Genomic DNA, 16,972 nt, shown 5'->3' on the forward strand with positions numbered 1-16,972 from the left:
TAATCCCAAACTCCTAATTTATCCTTCCCCCATTTCCCTGTTGGTAACCACAAATTTGTTTTCTATGTCTGTGAGTCTGTTTCTGTTTTGTAAATAAGTTCACTTGTATCATTTTGTTTAGATTCCACATATAAGCAATATCATATGAAATTTGTCTTTTTCTGTCTGACTTACTTCACTTAATATGATAGTCTCTACATCCATCCATGTTGCTGCAAATGGCATTATTTCATTCTCTTTATGGCTGAGTAATATTCCATTGTATAAATGTACCACATCTTTTTATCCATTTGTCTGTCGATGGACATTTAGGTTGTTTCCATGTCTTGGCTATTGTAAATAGTGCTGCTGTATACATTAGGGTGCATGTATCTTTCTGATTTAGAGTTTTCTCTGGGTATATGCCCAGGGATAAGCTTGCTGGATCATATGGTAACTCTATTTTTAGTTCTTTTAAGGAACCTCCATACTGTTCTCCATAGTGGCTCGTACCTAGCCTCTTTTAATAAAAATTAGCTGATATTTTTGATCCCTTAGTATGTGTTAGTCACTGTTCTGAGAGTTTAACATGCAATCTCACTTCATCTTCACAAGGGCTTTTTGAGGAAGGTATAGTCTTAAGCTCCATTTTACAGATGGAAAACTAAGGAGTACAGATGTTATTTGCCCAGAGCCCCACATTTAGGGAGTGATGGGCTGGGGTTCAATCCAGGCAGTCAGCCAACAGAAACTGTACTATTAACTAGAGATTTCTGGGAGTCCCTGAATGTAGGCATATGGGTAGTTCTGTATACCATGATGTGACTTGATGGGCTGAGTGAAGGCCACCTGCCCATAACTTTCTCCCTGTGCAAGTGTCATGATGGTTCAAATCCACCATGTTGGTTTCCTAGGGCTCCCATAACAAATTACCACAATCTTGGTAGCTTAAAACACATTTGTTCTTTCCTAGTTCTGGAGGATAGAATTTGGAAATCAGATGTCATTCGGGGCATACTTCCTCTGGAGGCTCCAGGGGACTTTCTTGTCTTTTTTACCCTCTGATGGCCTTTGGTGTTCTGTGACTTACAACAGCGTCACTCAATCTCTGCCTCCATCTTCACATGACCTTCTTCTCTGTCTTCTTCTCTTCCTCTAAGGCACCAGTCACTGGATTCAGGGCCCACCCTAAATCTAGGATGGTTTTGTCTCAAAATCCTTAACATTTACATCTGCAAAGACCTTATTTCCAAATAAGGTCACAGGACATTACACGCACCACTTAAGATATATTCTTTTAGATTTAGAATCACTCTGTCCAGAGTCCAATTTTAACAATCAAAAAGTAGGAAAGACTTTTTGTGAATGGATGTGTTTTGGGGTCATTTATTCTGGGGCTACAGCAAACCAGGAGTCTTGAAAGAAGACAGGAAGTGAAGATGAGACCCAAAAAAAGGGCAGATGAGAGGGAAGGAATTGAACACAAATTTCAGTTTATTTTGTAGTTTGGATAAAGGTTTTGCTGAGAATATATTCTCCTGAGTGGCCTTCACAGAAGGGGATAGAAGAGGCAGTCAACCACCCAGTGAAAACCTCCGTCTACCAGTTTTCTAACATGAGCTCTAACTTGCACTGGGGCCTGCATACTTTTTTGAAACTATGTTCAGAAGTACAGACTGTAAATCTCACTTGCAGCAACAAAAACAATTTCTAATTGCATAGAAAGCAAATTGCCGCCAGCAAGGCGAGTCCACTGCCCCCTCATTTTATGGAACATGTAAATTGTCTCTCTTACTCTTAAACCTCCAAAACGTCACTTTGCATCTGGCTCTCTCCATGAATATTTTTTGGAGCATTTTAGGAAAAGCACTGCTCAATGACTAAGAAAGGATTGTACTGAACATGAGACCAAAACCATATCCCACTGAGATCTCAGTGACTGAAGGCCAGCCTTTTACGTCTCATTGCCTCGGTCTCTCCATGAGCCAGTTTACCTCCCAGGGATCCTGTGAGTATTACAGACACACATTTAGACAAAAGCAGGCAACCTCAATGCCAAGGACGTGTAGGGAGCTCTGTGTAGTTGTGTGACTAACTGCATATATGTGCCACGGTGGGAGGTGTTACCATCTTTCTAAACAGGCAGGGGTTTGTACACGTCTAAGAAGCAGGTCTTGTGTAGTAAGATATCGGCAGTGCCCTCATCCTTGTACTGTACAAGAAGAGGCTCCAGAGCTAGCACTTAAACGTGTTAAACTGGAAAGAGTACTGTATTGAGTTTGCAAGTGTTAAGAGCGTCTGGATTTTAAACTGATGAAGATGATGCCGAGTTAAATGACTTGCCCAAGGTCAATGATTGCATTATGCCATGTAGATTAAAATGGAAAGGCTTGTATTATAATGTTCATTCATCCAGCATTCATTCCATTATTCTACCTTCAAAATAAATCCTAAATCCAATCACTTCCTACCATCTGTACCACTACTGGCCTTTTCCAAAACATCATTCTTCTTGCCAGAGTTTTTGCAATAGCCTTTAGCAGTTCACACTCTTCCTATCCGTGTTCATCCCCCAGCCTCAAATCTGCATAGAAATCTGAGTTATCCCTTTAAGCTGTTAGGTTATGTGCTTCTATGCTCAGAACATTCAATGGGTTTTCGCCTTAGCGAGAGCAAAAGCCAAAGTTTATTAAATGATCTGCAGTGCTTTGCACGACCTGATCTAGTCTCCTACCTTTCCCTGCTTTGTTCACTTCAGTCCAGCCATACTCACTTCTTTTCTGTGCTTTGAATATGCCCCAAATGCCCTTATTTCAGGACCTATAATGTGTTTTTTTTAAAGGCAGCCTCAAGTCTTGCTCCATCGTCTCCTAAAAGTCTCGGGTCTTCCCTCACAGCACTTTATAAAGTAGCACCTCTCATACCCTTAATCTTCACCTACACTTACCCTAAATCATTGCTGTCTATAGCATTTGTCACTTCAGAATATAATGTATATTGATTTACTTTTCATTGCCTGTATCTCTCTTAAAAATGTGAGCTTCATGAGATAGAGTCTAGGACTGTTTTTCCACCCCTGTATCCCCAGTGCCTAGAAAGGTGCCTACCATGTAGTGGAAATTTAATAACCCATTAGGTAATTGAATGACCCCCATTTCCTTGGACCTAATGGGAAACGACAGTACTGCCTTTGCTTTCCTTTCCTTAGGGTTCTCTCTGTGTGTATGTGTGGGGTCATATAAAGTCCTAGAAATGAAAGAGCTTCATAAACTGTTAAAGTGCTATACACAAATGTGAGATAAGTTATTATTTCTAGGCTATGGTCTCAGGTGATTCTAGAGCAGAACTTTGCCTTGAATTCAAGAGAGTGGGGTGGCATTCCCCTGGATAACTTTGGGATACACTGTGAATTATAAGCTAATTTAAAATATTAGAATCTGTGGATTTGTAAAGAATATAAAAGTTAAAATAAGCCTAAATTTAAATTTGATATTTAAATTTGTTTCAGCCCATCCCCGACATCTAGCCTCTGCTTGAATGCTGCAAGTGGCTGGGGGTTACTCCGCTCTTCTTTAAGGCAATCCTTCCTGGTGATGGATATTGCAGTTGCCAGAACATTCTTATCTGTGGTAAGTTGGTATCTGCTCATCTGTGACATCCACACAGTAGTTCCCTTCCCCCCAGTCCCTGCTGCTGAATCCATGTGGAAATCTTCTAGTCTGACCCTCCAAGGTTTCTCTCTCAGCCATCTGTATCAGTTCAACTTAGGACATACCTCTTCCCCCACTAGAAATCTGAGGACTGCTGCGTTCTGAATATACTAGACCATTCTGACAAGAACGGCAATGATCACTGAAGCTACAGTTCAGGAAAAACGTGTGCCAGCTGCCTCCCACCAGGGCTCCTTGTGCTACTTAACTGCTTCCATGACAGGGACGTACCAACTATCAGACATTCCCTCCGGGTCCCCATTTCGTCTCTCCTCAATTGCTCCCAGTTGTAACCACTTATTTTCTTGCTTACTTCTTTGCCCCGATGCTCTCCCAACCCTCCTCTCACTATCTGCAGGGGGAGAAATTGTTCATCTCCTACCAAAGTAGCCTGATTCCCCCACTGATTTTCCTAGCTCTGACAGTAACTGGCTCTGTGACCTTGAACAAGTCATGTCTTCTTTCTGTAACTGGCTATTCTCTCAGGTCTTCCCCAGATCTGAAATGTTAAATTTAAAATTCCGAGTGAATCCTTGTTCTAAAAATTAGAATGAAAAAATGCTTAGACACAAACCTGGTTAAGAATTTAATTGGATCAATATTTGAGCACGCCTCAGGGGCCATATGTGTATGGTTCTAGACACTAATGTGGGTACAGAACAATCCTGACCTGCTTTCAAACCAATTAGTGTTCCTAGAGAAATAGATCAGATGTGTGAAACAAGAACCATTAATTTTGGAATTAAATTCTACTTGGATAAATCAAAAAGGAAAAAGTGACAGAAAACTGTTGGCTGTCTGTCTTGGAAATTTGAATTTCATATTGATTCATTATGGCAAGGCTTACTGGTGAAAGGCACAGAATTTAGAATCAGAGTGCCTGGTTGTAAAACTTATTCCCCTTTTCACTAGATAAGTGGAAAAGGGCCGCATTATTTGATTTCTCTATTGCTCAGTTTCTTTATTTGTAGATAGGTATGATAAGATTACTTTGTAGATCTGTTCTGAGGATACATGTAGTAATGTATACAGACTCCTGGGCAAAAGCCTGCACATAGTGTGTGTTCATTGAGTGGTTGCTTTTTCTATTCTTGTTGGTGTCCTCAATCCCTTTATTTCTTAGAGTCTGTGTTGTTTTTCCTTTGATATCAGTTTTCCTCCTTTACCAGTGTTTCTAGTGTTTCATACAGTCCTTACGATCTCAGTGCTTGAAGTTCTAAGATACTTTCAGAGTATGAAAAAACTCAGCACATAATTTTCAACTTTGGAAGACTTGTGGTAAAGTGGGTGGAGTCATAAGCTTGGGGATGGAGGTGTAAGTCCTAGGATATGATTGTAGCTTAGGGTGATTTAAATTATATAAGTAAAAAAAATCAGGTCCCCATAAAAGATATGTTATTATTTCTTTTTTCCTTGAATTATTTTGTATTAAACAAGAACAGCAGGAACTTTTTTATATTTCAGGCAGAAGAATTGTGTTGGCTAAATATGGTCACGACTCTTTTGTGAGCGATCAGAGATTTTTCTCCTTTTATGATTGAAGACATATTACCAAAGAATATAAGGAAAATACCTTAATGCTAGATGCATGTTATGCAAGGTCCTGAGTATGGCATCATAGTACTTTTGTTGAAGAAAGGAAAGGGTAACCATAACATTCAAATTTAGGCACACATAATGGTCTTCTAGTCAATGGTGTGCACACTAGAAACGAAATATTCTGTTTCTGGATGTTGGTCTTTCTTGCTTGAAGATTATACTGCTTTTACCCAGTTTCTAGCCTCTCTTTGTCTCTGGGTGAGGAGAAAGGTCTCATTGTTTAGTCAGTCTCCCTCCCTTACGCATCCACAGTTGCATTAGGTGGTTGGATTGACAACGGCGCAAAACCTCCCTACAATAAGAATTCTACACTTCCACTTGTGTTTGGAGGCAGAGATCTCTTCCATGTACCCCTAAGCCCCTACTGATAATGATAATTATCAGTACTGCCGGCAAGATGTAATTTTCAGCACCAAGGAGAGCTCCTACAAAGTGAGTTATAATGAAAAAAAGCATTATTCTTATCTTGGGCAGTGTAGGTCTATACTATTGGAATCTACTTCCTGGGTCTATGTTGTTCTCACTTGTTTATTCACCAAAAATATTTCCTAAGTGCTTACTAAGTGCCAGGAATAATGCTAAACCCGAGGGATATGATGGTTAACATGGCATGTGCCATCTTGTCCCATGATGCTCTAGACCTCAAAGGACAAGCACTCTCAAACTAGCCTGTAATCTTTTAGGGTCAGGTGGCAAACAGTCCCTTAAAAGTGGAGTCATTTCAATACTTAACAGCTACTTACTTGAAGTCTCATAGAAAGGATTTTTATATCTTTTGGCTACTTATCAGTGTAACCATTAAGTCTCTTTTATGGTCAAAAAGCTATGATGATGAATAGGAAGAAAAGTGAAGTAATAAAAACCCAAGCAGAGGCTACTGTACAGTATCACTTCCACTATATTCTGTTGGCTTATGCAGCTCTCAGCTCTGCTCAGAAACAAGAGGAGGGGACAAAGGCTTTACATATTGATGATGTGATCTTGAGTGGAATGATCACACTATAGAACAGCATGTGGCATGGGGTATACTGTGGCCATATTTTGAAGATATGTACTCTTCTAGTTCATTTTATCTTTCTGTAATTAGTCCCAATATATTTAATTTTACATATGGTAAAACTGAGTCTGAGACTACTTAAGTATTTAACTTTCACATATGGAACTTCTCAGGGAAAAGTAAAAAAAAAATCCTGTATCTATCACAGATTTTCTTATGCTACACAGAGATCCTGTTTTGGTTACTAATGCTAATTATATTGGGATCCAAAGACTCAGTAAATATTTGTTAAGTGACAGAATGAACAAAGGATTGAATTAATATAGATTGAGGTGCCTGAGTCTTCCTGGGTGTTGTAGACATATATAAAATATGGTTTTGATATTTAATGACAACATTCTAAATTTTATGGTTTGATTGTGTATTGATGAAAATCATATGAGCAATAAGGTCAGGATTAGTTGGTTACTAGACCTATCTTGTGTCACCTTGGGAAAGGCAATTGTTAAATATTCAGGAATTTTGCCTTCTGGTGATTAAACAGTTGGTAATGGAAAGTATGTGCACCACAAAATTGATAAATACTATCTATAAATATAAGCTTACTTTTTGTTTTCTTTTGAGTGGTACTAGTTTACCAGAATACCACTGGACCATGGTGCTTAAGAGTCTTTGCCTCATTGGGGTGACATGATTCCCACTCTACAGAAGTATAGACAGTGTAGTATAAATATACATGATAAAGTATAACTGTATATATAGAAAATTACAACTGTAATATAGAAAATATATAGAAAATATACAACTGTATATATAGAAAATTACAATTAAATTGTAATTTAAGGCATTTAAGGTGTTTGAAGACCTTATTCTTTAGATCAATGATGTGCTTGGTTTTAAACAAGTTAGTTACAATTGTGGTGAAGTTGAAAAAATATACAGTAAAGCAATAGTTATGTCCTGAAAAATCTCAGGAAGGATTGAATGTCCCTAAGAGGGGAAGAGAGGGATGTCAACTGAAGATGGTGTTGACATTTTGTGAATTCATCTAGAAATCTTGAAAGAAGATGAAGTGTCTCAGTATTCTATCTGCATTAGATCAAATACACATCTCTCAAGCTAGCTGTAGAGTCGTCATTCTTGGGGACAGGCCAATACCAAGCAAAGATGAGCAATATTTAGTTCAGGGTCTCAGGATACATCAAAATATCTTCTAGATATGCAATTATGAAGTAGTCTAAAAGGTCAAAGAATGTATTATTCATGAAATGCTGAAATACCTATATTGTATTATTGAAACTGAACATATTGTGATATATCTAAGGGGGGTATACTGTATACAAATCCCTGTCATCCTCTAAGTTCCCTCCTTTTTCTGAAACAGATTATACATTTTAAAGGAATCTATTTAGGTATAAATTATAGCTATTAAAATTTTTTTAATAAGTTGTGTATTAGGCTATGTTGAATAGACTGAACATCCAGAATTTGTTAGAAAAGAAGAAGTTCTGCCCTATTTTAACAAATAAATTTAGATCTCTATAAGGAGATCAAGTCCACATATAACATTTTTGCCTCTGAAGTCTCAGCATGCCCTGGTCTGGACTCGTAGCAGTAAGTACATATCTTTCTATAGGTTACACATTGGGAGTACAAAGTCAGTAGTGTGTGGTGTGCAGAATGTGGGTGGTAGGTTTCCTAGCCTATGGCGTAGAACATAATCTTGAAGACATGATACTTCTTGGGAAGGATTAGTGCAGTTTTCATAATTGTTACCTTGTGTACCCCACTAGGGTAGTTTTAACAATTGTTAACATCAATAATTAACATTTTGTTTTTCTCTCTCTCTTCTCCTCAATTTCCTCCATCTCTCCCTCTTCCCCACCCACCTACCATTTATTCTTTTGCTGAATCATTTAAAAATATATTATAGACATTATGATACTTTATCCCTAAATATGTCTGATACATGTCCTAAATATAGGGACATTACCCCAACTAGTTACATTACCATTATCGTACCTTAAGGAAATTAACAATAATGTCTCAGCACCATCTAACATCCAGTCCATATTCAAATTCTCCGATTGTCCCCTCCCAAAAAAGTTTCAGATTTTTTTTTAGAAAACAAAATCTAATCAAGGCTCATAGTGGTGCCCCTGTTGAATATTACAGTTGAGAAAATAGGCTAAAAAAATTAAGGTCATGCAATCAATCATATGCTGTGAGTTGGATTTAAACTGACTGGCTCCAAGGCCCTTATTCACTTCATGCTGTTGGAGGAGACTGCCAGGGACTATGAGGGAGACAGAGGCACAGAGAGAGACAGGCTGACTATACCTCGAGGTCACATCTTATTGGGTTATACTTTTACGTAAGCTTTCGGTGAGAGAAAATTAGGTGGCCGTGATCCTCTATTGGTTCAGACAGAATATAGGCTAGAGGTTTAGCCATGTTGAAAGAAGACAAGAAGAGAGTTTTGTTTCTGTTTGTGTTTTTTAAAAACAGCATGAGTGAGCATACCCAGTTAGCTGAAGTCTTTTGGAGACCTGAAGAAAATGCAAATGTTTGCTTTGGGCACTTCAGGACTTTTTCAGTTCTCTCTGCTCCTTCTTAGACCTTAAATGGCCAGTGTAAGTCATTGATGTGTAATCCTGAAGAAGAAACGTCAGTGTTTTCTATCTGGGGGGGCCCCTGTTTGTGTCTGACTCACCAGTGAGGTCCCACTGGATAATTTGGAGCTTTCACCAGCTTTGTGATGATGAATTTTTCTAATATTACAGAGTCCTAGTTGTTGATGTTTCTTTCTCCATAATTTGAGAGCCCTTAGTAGTACTTTCCAAATTTCCAATAATTAAGCTACTTTTCAGAGTTCTCTCATCTCTTAGGATACTTCTATTGTGCTTCTTTTGTTTAAATAGGTGATATGTGATCTTCTCAGTGATGCAGACTTGGCCCATCATTTGTGCCAAGGCAGTTACTTGGTTATATACAACAAGTTAAGGTGCCTTAGGGTCTGAGATCCATTTTAGAGCAGCTTAAACTCCCTTGGTGAAGCCATACTTCTATCTACAGCTTTTCAAAGCATGTGAGTTAGTTTCTTGTGGAATTAAGCCTGCTACTAAGTCCCAAAGTCATGTTGTCTCAATAGTCATCTCGCAGTATATAATCTCAAACTTTCTCTAAAAGATAATCTTCATTCCTGAAACTGTCCATGAGGAATTATGGTATTTCACAAATATTTTTACTTAAAGAATGTGAAGTTGTTAACAAGGACTACGTAAGAGACAATGCCTCCAGCACAGGTCTGTGCTATTTAACGTTCTGATTTCTAAGCCCTAGCACCTCCCCTATGATTGGATGAAGACTCAGAAATCCCTTGTCCTGGAGAGATATTTGGGGCTAACAGAACTTTGGGTCCTGTTTCTCCTTTGTGAAGTGAAAATTTACTCTCTTCATCGTGATGGTGACACTGGTAGTCTTCTATACTTAATATCAGAGACACAAGCGAGAGAAATTTTTATTAGTAGTTCTCTTGCAGAGATGAATAGTATTTCCCTTAAACCTGCTTCAACTAATATGTCAACCTCCCGAGATAATGCAGAAGTAAAATCATGTCATAATTACTAAATAACAGGTATCTAATTTAGCATCTTCTTATACTAGATGCAGAAATATTAAGCTTTCTATTACTTGGTATTATGGAGCTCCATGATAATGTTGACCCCTCTGAGGGCATATATGTCCCTAACTATTTGACATTTGCATTGGTTTGTGTTGAAAAGAGGTGTCAGTACTCAGATAACTGCAGTGATGAAGGAGTTAACAGAACCAGAAGCCAACAAAGTGAGATGCTGGCAGCAGATGGTGTTGTCAAATAGAGGTATAATTGCATTTTTTAAAATCCCTTCAAAATAGTCTCTCAAGCCTACTTAGATGACATTTAGCAGGCTCTGGAAATCACTTAAATGGGTACAGAAATAAAAGAATTACAGAGGAAAATGTCACCATCTGAATTTGTCTTGAGTCTTATTGAGTCAAGACATCTGAGGCTCTTGTTAATACTTCGGAACTATTTACAGCCCATTCAGTAGAATGTGTCATTGTTGCATTAAGTTTAGCTCATTTTGTGGGGAAGGTCTTTTGTGGCAGTCTAGAGAATGGAATGGATTTAGTGCACTAAAATATGAAGTCTGTGGGAAAAGAAGTATAAATTGTCTTAAATTCAAATACAGAAAAATCTCACTGGAGCTTTTAGAGAAAGGTAATTAATGCAATTGAAAACTACAGGAAAAATAGCCTCCTTTTGTTTTTTCATTTTATAGTTTGTCACTCTTATTGAATATGACTCAGCAAGAATGAAATGTAAAGTGCTTTTATAGCATTTAGAAATATTGGCAATATTGATAGGGAATATAAGATTTTTTTGATTGGGTGAGGGTATAGCATATATGAAAGACCTGAGAAGTATACTCACAAAAATTTAGAGCTAGGACATGTGCAATTATTAAATTTGACTTTTTTATTTTACAGGTAAGGAAAGTAAAGCCCAAACATGAGCCTGAGCTAAAACTCTTATCTGGCTTCAAGGATATAAACCCTTTGCAATTATTCAAAGTTTAAAAGATTTTACGGGCAAATATATCTATATGAACCAGTTGTCTTACTACAACCATGAGTATAAGCCAACCCCAGCATTTTGCCCTAGCAAAATCCTAGCGGGGGCAGGGGATGGTACTGATGAGGGCATAGGCTTGGTATCAAGCCCTGACTCTATTCCTTATTAACTTAAATGAAGTTACTTAACTTGTCTGGCCTTGTTTATTTTGGTCAAGTACACAGTTATTACCATGGTCCAAGAGCTGTCTTTCAATGGCAGAACTATGGTAAATGCTGAAGAAGACATGGTTTTACCTCCAAACTCTAGGAACCACCTTTTTGATTCTCCAGTTGTGGCTTGCAACAGGTTATATACAGAATTATAACTTGTCACAGTTTTTTTTTTAATATCACTGGATCTGTTAGATCAGCAGTCCCTAACCTTTCTGGCACCAGGGACCAGTTTCATGGAAGACAATTTCTCCACGGACAGGGTGGGGGATGATTTCGGGATGACTCAAGTGCATTGCATTTATTGTGCACTTTATTTCTATTATTATTACATTGTAATATATAATGAAATAATTATACAACTCACCATAATGCAGAATCAGTGGGAGCCCTGAGCTTGTTTTCACTAGCCACTCACTGACAGGTTCTGATATGAGTCGGCAAGCAACTGATTTATTATGGTCTCTGTGCAGCCAGATCTCTCTGGTAATGATAATCTGTATTTGCAGCCGCTCCCCAGCGCCAGCCTCACTGCCTCAGCTCCATCTCAGATCATCAGGCATTAGATTCTCATAGGGCGTGCACAACCTAGATCTCTCGCATATGCAGTTCACAGTAGGGTTCGCGCTCTTATGACAATCTACTGCCCCGCTGATCTAACAGGAGGTGGAGCTCAGGTGGTAATGTGAGCCCTGAGGAGTGGCTGTAAATACAGGTGAAGCTTTGCTCGCTCGCCTGCCACTCACCTCCTGCTGTGCGGCCTGGTTTCTAACAGGCCATGGACCAGTACATATCCGTGACCCAGGGGTTGGGGACCCCTGTGTTAGATCAGAAGTAGCAAAGATACTTACATTAGAGACTAAACAAACTGAAGAACTTTCTGTTGTTTTATGACATTGGTTCCCAAACTCTGATCCCTGGACCAGCAGTGTCAATATCACATGAAAACTTTCAGACATGCACATTTTTGAGCCACACTCCAGACCTACTAAAACAGAAACCCTACGAGCAGGGAGCATCAGAAAATTTTAAACCAGAAATCTGTTTAAGCAACCTCTCCAGGTGATTCTGATGTGCGCTAAGGTTTGAAAATCACTGTTCCAGAGCACAAAGTTGTCAACTTTTTTATCATCTGGTACATGGGTCAGAAAAACATGTCCAGATGTGTTAAATTTTGCCATCATAATACAAATAGACATATTACAATGATAGAGTGGGCAGGGAGTTACTTGTCTTTTTCTTTAGGGTGTATTTCTTGACATCAACCAGATCGTTCCCCCAGAGTCTGCTGAAATGTCAGGCCACTGTATTTTTATTGAATCGTCTCCTGCCTGCTGTCATGTAGGTATTGTACCAAGTCACTTAGGAACTGTTAACTCCAGTTTACTTAGCATGTCTCAGCGTGAACTTATCATTTTATTGGACAAAACTGATATCCTGTAGGGATGGAAAGATGACCAGAACCCCCATAAACTAAAGTGTGACATATAGCTGATATGTCAGAACCAGATAGCTGACATAACCCTGAAAAATAGTGAAGCGTGGTACACCTTCTGTCTTTTCCGTGGGAAATCACCTATGGAACCTATGGTTACTTCTCAGGTCTGCCATCCATTACATTATCCAACCTATCTTGCCTTTAGAAGAAAAGTGATGGTACTTGGCCATCACCACACAGGGATCCTAGCATTTCCTCTGTGTTTTCTTAGGTTTTTTTCCCCCCGTAATTGATTTCTAATCTCATAATGTTGTAGTTGGAAAAGATACTTGATATGATTTCAATTTTCTTAAATCTACCGAGGCTTAATTTGTAACCCAAGATGTCATCTATCCCGGAGAATGTTCCATGTGCACTTGAGAAGAAAGTGTATTCTGCTGCTTTCAGATGGAATGTCCTAAAAATGTCAATTAAGTCTATTTGGTCTACTGCCTCATTTAAGGCTCGTGTTTCCTTATTAATTTTCTGTCTGGATGACCTGCCTATTGGTGTAAGTGGGGTGTTAAAGTCCCCCATTATTATTGTGTTACTGTCAATTTCCCCTTTTATGGCTGTTAGCATTTGCCTTATATATTGAGGTGCTCCTATGTTGGGTACTAGCATCTCCTCTGAAATAAAGACACCAACATTAATTGTGATGACTTTTCCCAGCATCTCTGGCATATAGGAAATAATTTCCAAGATTCTTGTGATCTCCACAATAAAGTAATTTTCAATGCATTGTTGAAAAAAAATGTCTTCTGAGTCCTCTTAGGGAATCTAAGAGATGAGTGGCTTACACAGAATAAATTCACTCCAACATTTCTATCTCTCTGATTCTGCATTCTTTTTGTATATTGTATGTTAAGGAATTTATGGCATCTCAACTTCATTTACCCTGGGCTACTACTGAATCCAGCTTTTGGTCAACCAACTGAGCAAATAGAGGCACTACTGTTTGTTTATGCCAACACATTGAATCCAGTGTCTGATAACTGCACCAATATTGATGCATTCACCCTATTTCAAATCAACTTTCTACTCCTTTGTCTAGTGTCCTCAGAACCTATTCCTATACATGTTCTCCAGATTTTAAATTATCAATATTCTAGAAGTTTCTTTGACTAAACCTTTCCTCCAGGGTCTGATTTTTCTCATATCTCTGAGTCATCCTAGTTGTTTGGAGCTCTTATGGGGCATTTGAGTAGCGCCTGATGAGAACTACATCACTTCTGTAAGACAGATGCTACAACCGGGGTCATTACAGGGTCTTCAAGCAAGGAAGAAACCACTGAAATGGCAGGGGAAAAGGTCTCCTGCCAGGGGAGTCATGGTAGGTGTGGAGTGTCAGGGTATTTTTCCATCTATATCTTTCCATATTCCCCCATCCCAAATTCTCTATATTTGCTTCTTTCTTACTATTTTAACTTCCCTAAAGAGACCTGATGAATTCATCTGACGTTTTTCACTGACCTGCAGGATCAAACACTGAGTGATTTTTCAGCTATCTTAACCCTGCAGCTATAAGAGATAAGAAATTATTTTAGTACATCCATAGAGAGTTCCTGATTTTTTTGGCCTGTGCCTTAAGCCAAGAACTTAGTATTTTGCACTTGTCATGCTATTTCTTTAAGTTGTCCAATACTGTTAGGAGCATACCCCCCAATTCTACAATCCCTGAATTTCTGAAGTTCTTCATTAAAAAAAAAAATAGAGGCCAGAGAGTTCTCCCTGAGCCTTGCCTTCAATGGACACATCATTCCAAGTGACCACAGGAGATAACTTCAATTTCTGCACTGCGTATCATGAGCTGCCTGATTCACAAATCATCATTTCCCTGAGGCCGTATTTTCCCTTTTCCCTGAGGCCTTATTTCCTGTATCGATCAGGTTTCTTAACTGCAAGCACCACAAATCAATATATGCTAACTTAAGCCCCCCCCCCAAATTAACTAAAACATACTAGGCAATCCATAGCATCTCTAGAAGATTCGGGGAACCAGGCCACAGTTATGAACAGTGTAAAAATTATTTTACTGCTCTTGACATGCCACTTGCCCCATTGTATATAATATGAGTGACAGCTGTACTATGACAATCAGGTAACGGACAAGGATGCTAAATGTCTTTATAAAAGCTTTCAACATGGCTGCTTTGTGTCTTGGGAGTTTAATTAAGATTGTCCTTTTGGGTTCACAGAGGCTAAGTTTGCTGCATTTCATGGCACTGTGCTATTTATTGCTTCAGCAAATATGCTTTTGCTGTTACTTATCTGTTTCTTCTTTAGACTATCATAAGGAACTGAGGGAAAACACACCAGAGAGTACTCACTGCTTGCTCTCAGACTCTGTATAATCCAAAGAGCAGAGAAAGAGAGACATAGGCTTTTATTGAGCATGCATTATGAACTTGGGGGGCATTACACACATTCTCTTATTTACTCCTCTCAGTAGCCCTGTTGGATCTCCACTTCATAGGAAATGGAGTCTCAAAGGGTATGTAATTAACTTGTCCAAGGTCATACAGTTAGGAAAGGGTAAAACCCAAATCATGCCAAACCTGGTTCACGATTTAAGGGTTAGATCTCAAGAGTCTGAAGATCTAGTGTAGAGGAAATAGTGTGGGATATGAGAATTTGGCCCCAAATCAAAAGATTCTGACCTTAGCTTCAGAGGAAACTAAAAGAGGAAACTTTTAGTGGAAGGAAACTTGTGGAAACTTCAAAGAGGATACTGGCAGAAAAGCTGAGTAGATTGTCTTTAAATTGTGAAGACTAGAGTGAGTCTGTGCCTGAAATACTGGCTGCCCCTCTTGTCACTGAACTTCCTAAAAGATGAAGAGAACCCATTGCTCAGGAAAAAGACCAGGTAGGCAGTTTGGACACATCGTCTCGTGAAATGAGCCAGCCACAGGATCATGTCCTCACCGGTACCCACGGGACCTGTCCAGCACAGAATGGCTCATAATAACTAACCACCTCCTTGACTATTTCCAGATCCAACTTACTAGTGGGTTGATTGAGCTGGCTTATGTTGATTCGTTCAAGGACTGAGACTGCATGTGACTGAAAGCCCAGTAGCCCACTGGGATTTATCCTGAAAAATCCAGGGACTGGCAGAGGGCAGCAAGAACCACTTCTCATCAAAGAAACACAGGTGCTCTGGTCAGAAGTAGACAGTGGCACTAGATGGATTGGAGTAGTTTGTGGGGTAAGCGCTGTGGAGTGGTTGTGACGGTGGTGGTGAGTGGTCACCATTGTATTGGTGGTCATGGCAGGCGCAGGGCTGGCATATGAGAGGTCTTACCAGTGTGATACCTGTGATGCTCTTAGAAAATCCCTAGAGAAAATTTCCTTAGGTAAGGCACCAGAGTGACTCAGCATTTCCTAGGTAGAAATACCTCTTCTGGACTTCATAGCTACAGTTATGAGGCCACATTTCTTTCCAGTACAATTACGGGTGAAAAAATCCTGCTGGCTGTCCATAATAAATCAACTGAAGAGCTTTAAAATTCTTACATTTTGCTAGCCTTTTGTATCTTCCAAACAAACTTTTGTACCTTATAGGAAATAAAGTAAAACTCTTTATTGCCTTATATTCCCGAATTTTAGCTATACATGCCTATAAATATATATTACATACATACATGTATAGGTTTATATTCATATTTACACTTGCATATTTAATCATAGGAGTTCAACTTTATTTTTTTAATTTATTGAAATATAGTTGATTTACAATGTTGTGTTAGTTTCAGGTGTAAAGTCATTTAGTCATACACATACATATACATATATAGGTTTTTATTCAGATTATTTTCCCTTGTAGGTTATTACAAAATATTGAATATAGTTCCCTGTGCTATACAGTAGGTCCTTGTTGGCTATCTATTTTATATACAGTAGTGTGTATATTTTAATCCCAAACTCCTAATTTATCCCTCCCCACCCCTTCCCCTTGGGTAACCATAAGTTTGTTTTCTAAGTAAGTCTGTGAGTCTTTTTCTATTTTGTAAATAAGTTAATTTGTATCATTTTAAAAAATTAAGTTATTTTATTTTATTTATTTTTGGCTGTGTTATGTCTCTGCTGCTGTGTGCGGGCTTTCTCTAGTTGTGGCAAGTGAGGGCTACTCTTCGTTGCGGAGCAGGGATTCTCATTGCGGTGGCTTCTGTTGTTGCAGAGCATGGGCTCTAGGTGCATGGACTTTGGTAGTTGTGGCTTGTGGGCTCAGTAAATGTGGCTCATGGGCTCTAGAGTGCAGGCTCAGTAGTTGTGGTACATGGGCTTAGTTGCTCTGCGGCATGTGGGATCTTCCCAGACCAGAGCTCGAGCCTGTGTCCCCTACATTTGCAGGCGGATTCCTCACCACTGCACTACCAG

At 39.0% G+C, this 16,972-nt stretch overlaps 1 pseudogene; it reads right to left on the reverse strand.

Moving 5' to 3' along the window:
• The window catches only part of LOC115859203 (phosphatidylinositide phosphatase SAC2-like), a 45,761-nt pseudogene that overhangs the window by 2,656 nt on the left and 26,133 nt on the right, over nt 1-16,972 (reverse strand).

This window comes from Globicephala melas, chromosome 13 (assembly GCF_963455315.2).
Source record: "Globicephala melas chromosome 13, mGloMel1.2, whole genome shotgun sequence".
Taxonomy (NCBI): domain Eukaryota; kingdom Metazoa; phylum Chordata; class Mammalia; order Artiodactyla; family Delphinidae; genus Globicephala; species Globicephala melas.